An 8,744-nucleotide genomic window follows, 5' to 3' on the forward strand; every position below is an offset into this window, starting at 1 on the left:
GGCATGCCGGGCGATTTTGGGCGCGCGCCGTCCGGGCGTTGTCGAGCTCCTCCTCGACCAGGGCGGTGCTAGGCGGCACTAGGGAGGTGCGGTGGCGAGCAATGGCAGGGTGGCCAGGTTGGGGAAGGAAGGGAGAGAGGTGGAGGTGGTCGGGCTCGGGGACATGGCCGGCATGGCCATGCCCTAGCTTGCCCTCTCCTCTCCTCAGCCTCACTAGGCAGCAAATAGGGTTTAAGGGGACCAGGGAACACAATGTGGTAGTTTAGGGTAGTTAGGGTTAGGTTAGATCACTATTTGCAATAGTGTGTAATAGTGCCATATTTGGAAATTGTGAAAAAAGTCCAAATTTGAATTAATTCAAAAGGTGAAAGTTTTTGAAATGTGAGTGTTGGTAATAGTTGTATTTGACCAGAGGTGAGTAGAGATGGTAGTGGAAAAATTAGAATTCAAAAATTGGCCAAAATGGCTAAGTGAGGAATGTTGAATATGTTAAAAAGTTAAGACTTTGGATGAGCATGGCTCTTGATCCAAGATGATTTTGGCATGGTGATCTTCATCAAAGTTGTTCACCTTGATGTTGACTTTGAAATGGTGCAAAGAGTTAGCCAGGGTTGGTTTGGGAAAATTGAATTGCAGGGGCTCAAAGTGGTGATCAGACTATAAATTTCAGTTTTGTCCATTATCATATGTGAGTGGGAATTGTATTTGAATTTCATTTGAATTGTGATTCTGTGATTCCAAAAGTTGTAATAAGTGTTTAATAACATTATTCAACTAATGGTGAAGACCAAATTGGGTCTAGGGTCAAAATTTATAAAAATGCCATAGGGCATATGTTAGGGTTTTTAGGGTTTTTCAATTATTGGATTTTCTTCCTCTTTGATTTATTTGGTTGGTGATCTTCATATGTTCACCCTAGGGTTTTAGAGCATATCAAATACAAGTAAAAGCAATCATCATGGCATATCACTCAAATGCACAAGTCCTATGCATGGTACTATATGCAAATAGAAAAGTTTTTGTTGGTTTGAAATTTTGCTTTCTCTGGAATTCTCTAACTTTATTTTTATTGAAAATTTGGGGTGTTACACGCGAACACGCAATCCAAGCCAAGATGCAATCTAGAAGACGGTAGCAACGAGGGGTTTATCGAGTCTCACCCTTGAAGAGATTCCAAAGCCTACAAGAGGAGGCTCTTGTTGCTGCGGTAGACGTTCACTTGCCGCTTGCAAAAGCGCGTATAAGATCTTGACCACGATCCCTCCGGCGCCACGAACGGGCAGCACCTCCGTACTCGGTCACACGTTCGGTTGTTGATGAAGACGACGTCCACCTCCCGTTCCAGCGGGCAGCGGAAGTAGTAGCTCCTCTTGAATCCGACAGCACGACGGCGTGGTGTCGGTGGCGGTGGAGAACTCCGGCGGAGCTTCGCTAAAGCACGCGGGAGCTATGGAGGTGAGGGGGGCGGCTAGGGTTTAGGAGGGGGTGGCCGGCCACTATGGGGGGTGTGGCCAGGTGGTGGTCTTGAGGTGGCCGGCCCCCTCCCCTTGTCCCTCATTATATAGGTGGAAGCCCCAAGGGTTGGACTACAAGTCTCCGTATAAGACCCGAACCCAAAACCTTCCATAAGATAGGGAAACCTACCCAAGCTAGGACTCCCACTAGAGGTGGGAGTTCCACCTTCCATGGAGGGGGTGGCCGGCCCCCTTTGGGGGAGTCCACTTTGGACTCCTCCCCCACTAGGGTTGGCCGGCCATGGAGGTGGAGTCCCTCCGGGACTCCACCTTCCTTGGTGGTTTCTTCCGGACTTTTCTAGAACCTTCTAGAACCTTCCATAGAACCTTCCGCATCATTTTAATTCACATAAAATGACATCCTATATATGAATCTTATTCTCCGGACCATTCCGGAACTCCTCGTGATGTCCGGGATCTCATCCGGGACTCCGAACAAATATTCGAACTCCATTCCATATTCAAGTTCTACCATTTCAACATCCAACTTTAAGTGTGTCACCCTACGGTTCGTGAACTATGCGGACATGGTTGAGTACTCACTCCGACCAATAACCAATAGCGGGATCCGGAGATCCATAATGGCTCCCACATATTCAACGATGACTTTAGTGATCGAATGAACCATTCACATACAATACCAATTCCCTTTGTCACGCGATATTTTACTTGTCCGAGGTTTGATCTTCGGTATCACTCTATACCTTGTTTAACCTCATCTCCTGACAAGTACTCTTTACTCGTACCGTGGTATGTGGTCTCTTATGAACTTATTCATATGCTTGCAAGACATTAGACGACATTCCACCGAGAGGGCCCAGAGTATATCTATCCGTCATCGGAATGGACAAATCCCACTGTTGATCCATATGCCTCAAATCGTACTTTCCAGATACTTAATCCCACCTTTATAACCACCCATTTACGCAGTGGCGTTTGGTGTAATCAAAGTACCTTTCCGGTATAAGTGATTTACATGATCTCATGGTCATAAGGACTAGGTAACTATGTATCGAAAGCTTATAGCAAATAACTTAATGACGAGATCTTATGCTACGCTTAATTGGGTGTGTCCATTACATCATTCATATAATGATATAACCTTGTTATTAATAACATCCAATGTTCATGATTATGAAACTAATCATCCATTAATCAACAAGCTAGTTTAAGGGGCATACTAGGGACTTCTTGTTGTCTACATATCACACATGTACTAATGTTTCGGTTAATACAATTATAGCATGATATATAAACATTTATCATAAACATAAAGATATAAATAATAACCACTTTATTATTGCCTCTAGGGCATATCTCCTTCGATCTCCCACTTGCACTAGAGTCAATAATCTAGATTACATTGTAATATACCTAACACCCATGGCATTCCGGTGTTGGTCATGCTTTGCCCTAGGGAGAGCTTTAGTCAACGGATCTGCTACATTCGGATCGGTGTGTACTTTGCAAATCTTTACTTCTCCATCTTCGATGTACTCGCGAATCGAGTGGTAACGCAGCTTGATATGCTTCAGCCTCTTGTGTGACCTTGGCTCTTGTGCATTGGCGATGGCACCCATGTTCTCACGAGTAAATGATTAATGGGTCCAATGCACTAGGAACCACACCGAGCTCTACAATGAACCTCTTCATCCATACCGCTTCGATGAAGCCTCTGAAGCCGCTATGTACTCCGATTCCGTTGAAGACTTCACCACCGTGCACTCGCTTCGAGCTTGCCCGACTTACTGCAGCACCATTCAATATAAACACGTACCCGGATTGTGACTTAGAGTCATCGGGATCGGTGTTCCAACTTGCATCGGTGTAACCACTTACAACGAGCTCTTGGTCACCTCCATAACAAAGAAACATATCCTTAGTTCTTTTCAAGTACTTCAGGATATTCTTGACCGCTGTCCAGTGTTCCATACCTGGATCACTTTGATATCTGCTAGTCAAACTAACAACATGTGCTATATCCGGTCTAGTACATAGCATGGCATACATGATAGATCCTACTGCCGAGGCATAGGAGATCTTACTCATCCTTTATCTTTCTTCTGCCGTAGCCGGTCCTTGAGTCTTACTCAAGACCTTGCCTGGTAACATAGGTAAGAACCCTTTCTTACTTTCGTCCATTCTAAACTTCTTTAGAATCTTGTCCAGATATGTACTCTGTGATAGCCCTATTAGGCGTCTTGATCTATCTCTATAAATCTTGATGCCTAATATATACGATGCTTCACCAAGGTCTTTCATTGAAAAACTATTATTCAAATAACCTTTAACACTGCTTAATAGTTCTATATCATTCCCGATCAATAATATGTCATCTACACATAATATCAGGAATGCTACAGAGCTCCCACTCACTTTCTTGTAAATACAGGCCTCTCCATGACACTCGTATAAACCCGAAGTCTTTGATCACTTTATCAAAGCGTCGGTTCCAACTTCTTGATGCTTGCTTCAATCCATAGATTGAACGCTGAAGTTTGCATACTTTGTCAGCATTTTTAGGATCGACAAAACCTTTGGGTTGTACCATATACAACTCTTCCTCAATGTCTCCATTAAGGAATGCCGTTTTGACATCCATCTGCCAAATCTCATAATCGAAAAATGCAGCTATTGCTAACAAAATCCTCACAGATTTTAGCTTCGCTACGGGTGAGAAAGTCTCATCGTAGTCAACTCCTTGAATTTGTCGGAAACCCTTTGCGACAAGTCGAGCTTTATAGACGAGTAATATTACCATCGGCATCTGTTTTTCTCTTGAAGATCCATTTATTCTCGACAGCCTTTCGGCTATCAGGTAAGTCTACCAAAGTCCATACTTTGTTATCATACATGGATCCCATTTCGGATTTCATGGCTTCTTGCCATTTGTTGGAATCTGGGCTCTGATACGTCCCCGACGTATCCATAATTTCTGTCGTTCCATGCTTGTTTTGTGACAACACTTACATGTTTTGATTGCACTTTATAATGTTTTTATGCGTTTTCCGGAACTAACCTATTAACAAGATGCCACAGTGCCGGTTCTGTTTTCTGCTGTTTTTGGTTCCGAAAAGGCTGTTCGGGCAATATTCTCGGAATTGGACGAAATCAACGCCAAACCTCCTATTTTTCCCGGAAGGCCCAGAACACCGAAGAAGAGTCGGAGAGGGGCCAGAGGGCCACCACACCATAAGGCGGCGCGGCCTGGCCTAGGCCCGCGCCAGCCTATGGTGAGGAGCCCCCAGGCACCCTCCTGCGCCGCCTCTTCGCCTATAAAACCCCTTTCGACCTAAAAACACAGTACCAATTGACGAAACTCCAGAAAGACTCCAGGGGCCCCGCCGCCATCGCGAAACTCCAATTCGGGGGACGAAGTCTCGTTCCGGCACCCTGCCGGGACGGGGAAGTGCCCCGGAAGCCATCTCCATCGACGCCACCGCCTCCATCATGCTCCGTGAGTAGTTCCCCCATGGACTACGGGTTCTAGCGATAGCTAGTTGGTATTCTCTCCTCTATGTACTTCAATACAATGATCTCATGAGCTGCCTTACATGATTGAGATCCATCCGATGTAATCGGTGTTGTGTTTGTTGGGATCCGATGGATGATACATTATGATTAGTCTATCTATAAAGTTTGTGAAGTTATTGTTGCTGCAATCTTGTTATGCTTAATGCTTGTCACTAGGGCCCGAGTGGCATGATCTTAGATTTAAGCTCTATATGTATTGCTTAGATTGTATCTACAAGTTGTATGCACATGTCGCTGTCCGGAACCAAAGGCCCCGAAGTGACAGAAATCGGGACAACCGGAGGGGATGGCGGTGATGTGAGGATAACATGTTTTCACCAAGTGTTAATGCTTTGCTCCGGTACTCTATTAAAAGGAGTACCTTAATATCCAGTAGTTTCCCTTGAGGCCCGGCTGCCACCGGCTGGTAGGACAAAAGATGTTGTGCAAGTTTCTCATTGCGAGCACGTACGACTATATTTGGAAAACATGCCTACATGATTAATGAATTGATGTTCTATCTTAATGCTTTATCAATCCTGTCAATTGCCCAACTGTAATTTGTTCACCCAACACTTGTCACTTGTTATTGGAGAGTTACCACTAGTGTAGATCGCTGGGAACCCCAGTCCATCTTTAATCATCATATACTCGTTCTACATGTCATTGGAAGTAGTATCAACTATTTTCTGGTGCCATTGCTCTCATATTCCTATTACTGCTGATGTGTTACTGTTACTACTGCTCTCATATTACTGCTACTTTCACATCACCCCTGTTACTAGTGCTTTTCCAGGTTCAGCTGAATTGAAAACTCAGTTGTTAAGGCTTATAAGTATTCTTTACCTCCCCTTGTGTCGAATCAATAAATTTGGGTTTTACTTCCCTCGAAGACTATCGCGATCCCCTATACTTGTGGGTTATCAAGACTGTTTTCTGGCGCCGTTGCCGGGGAGGAAAGGTAAAAGGCACTCATACTTCGGTTCCAGGTAACGTACTTTTCTGGCGCCATTGTATTTGTGCTCGAAGCTATTTTCTTTAGATCCTGCAATTGCATCTTTTTGTTTCCTGTTTACACTAGTTAGGCATAATGGAAAACAACAAAAATATGAGAGATCTTTATGAACTTTATCTTGAATTAGGACATGATGTGTTTGAAGAGAGAATTAAAAAACCCATGGAACTTTATATGCATGCTAATGGGAATGTTATTAATATGAATGCTTTGAACACTATTGTTGCTAATGCTATGGAAAATTCTAAGCTTGGGGAAGCTGGTTTTGATGAGCATGATCTTTTTAGTCCCCCAAGCATTGAGGAGGAAATTTACTTTGATGATACTTTGCCTCCTATTTATGATGATTATAATGATAGTAGTCTTTTGGTTCCACCTACTATGGAGGATAAATTTGATTATGATTACAATATGCCTCCTATATTTGATAGCTACTTTGTTGAATTTGCTCCCACTATTACTAATAAAATTGATTATGCTTATGTGGAGAGTAATAATTTTATGCATGAGACTCATGATAAGAATGCTTTATGTGATAGTTATATTGTTGAGTTTGCTCATGATGCTAAGTTATTATGAGACAGGAACATATGGTTGTAGAAATTTTCATGTTACTAAAACACCTCTCTATGTGCTGAAATTTTTGAAGCTACACTTGTTTTATCTTTCTATGCTTGTTGCATTATGCTTCGTGAACTTGTTTATTTACAAGATTAATTTTTCATAGGAAGTATGTTAGGCTTAAAGTTGTTTTTAATTTGCTTCTTGATGCTCTCTTTTGCTTCAAATACTATTTCTTGCGAGTGCATCATTAAAACTGCTGAGCCCATCTTAATGGCTATAAAGAAAGAACTTCTTAGGAGATAACCCATGTGTTATTTTGCTACAGTACTTTGTTTTATATTTGTGTCTTGGAAGTTGTTTACTACTGTAGCAACCTCTCCTTATCTTAGTTTAGTGTTTTGTTGTGCCAAGTAAAGTCGTTGATAGTAAAGTTCATACTAGATTTGGATTACTGCGCAGAAACAGATTTCTTTGCTGTCACGAATCTGGGCAAAATTCTCTGTAGGTAACTCAGAAAATTATGCCAATTTACGTGAGTGATCCTTAGATATTTACGAAACTTTCATTCAATTTGAGCATTTTCATTTGAGCAAGTCTGGTGCCTCAATAAAATTCGTCAATACGAACTGTTCTGTTTTGACAGATTCTGCCTTTTATTTCGCATTGCCTGTTTTGTTATGTTCGATGGATATTTCGATTCCATTGACTTTCAGTAGCTTTGTGCAATGTCCAGAAGTGTTAAGAATGATTATGTCACCTCTGAACATGTATATTTTGATTGTGCACTAACCCTCTAATGAGTTGTTCTAAGTTTGGTGTGGAGGAAGTTTTCAAGGATCAAGAGAGGGAGATGATACAACATGATCAAGGAGAGTGAAAGCTCTAAGATTGGGGATGCCCCGGTGGTTCACCCCTGCATATATCAAGAAGACTCAAGCGTCTAAGCTTGGGGATGCCCAAGGCATCCCCTTCTTCATCGACAACATTATCAGGTTCCTCCCTTGAAACTATATTTTTATTCCATCACAGCTTATGTACTTTTCTTGGAGCGTCGGTTTGTTTTTGTTTTTTGTTTTTGTTTGAATAAATGCTTGTGTGGGAGAGAGACACGCTCCGCTGGTTCATATGAACACATGTGTTCTTAGCTTTTAGTATTCATGGCGAAGTTTCTTCTTCGTTAAATTGTTATATGGTTGGAATTGGAAAATGATACATGTAGTAATTGCTATAATGTCTTGGATAATGTGATACTTGGCAATTGTTGTGCTCATGTTTAAGCTCTTGCATCATATACTTTGCACCCATTAATGAAGAAATACATAGAGCATGCTAAAATTTGGTTTGCATATTTGGTCTCTCTAAGGTCTAGATAATTTCTAGTATTGAGTTTGAACAACAAGGAAGACGGTGTATAGTCTTATAATGCTTGTAATATGTCTTTTATGTAAGTTTTGATGTACTAGTTTATCCTTGTGTTTGTTTCAAATAACCTTGCTAGCCTAAACCTTGTATCGAGAGGGAATACTTCTCATGCATCCAAAATACTTGAGCCAACCACTATGCCATTTGTGTCCACCATATCTACCTACTACATGGTATTTCTCCGCCATTCCAAAGTAAATTGCTTGAGTGCTACCTTTAAACAATTCAAAATTTATTACCTCTGATTTGTGTCAATGTTTTATAGCTCATGAGGAAGTATGTGGTGTTTATCTTTCAATCTTGTTGGGCAACTTTCACCAATGGACTAGTGGCTTCATCCGCTTATCCAATAATTTTGCAAAAAGAGCTGGCAATGGGATTCCCAGTCCCAAATTAATTAACAAAAATAGACACTCCTCCATGGTATGTGATTGTTGGACGGCACTCGAAGGATTCGGTTAGCCATGGCTTGAGAAAGCAAAGGTGGGGAGGAGTGTCATCAAAATAAAACTAAAATAAAAAGGCACTCCTTCATGGTATGAGATTGTTGGCAGGCACCCAAAGGATTCGGTTAGCCATGGTTTGTGAAAGAAAGGTTGGAAGGAGTGCCACCAAAAAAATAAAATAAAATGGGAGCCGCTCTTTGAAGGTTTGTCTGGCAAGGGGGTTAGAGTGCCCACTACCATTCTGTAACATCCCAAAAATTTCAAAACAAA

Source organism: Lolium rigidum, chromosome 6 (assembly GCF_022539505.1).
Source record: "Lolium rigidum isolate FL_2022 chromosome 6, APGP_CSIRO_Lrig_0.1, whole genome shotgun sequence".
Classification (NCBI taxonomy): Eukaryota; Viridiplantae; Streptophyta; class Magnoliopsida; order Poales; family Poaceae; genus Lolium; species Lolium rigidum.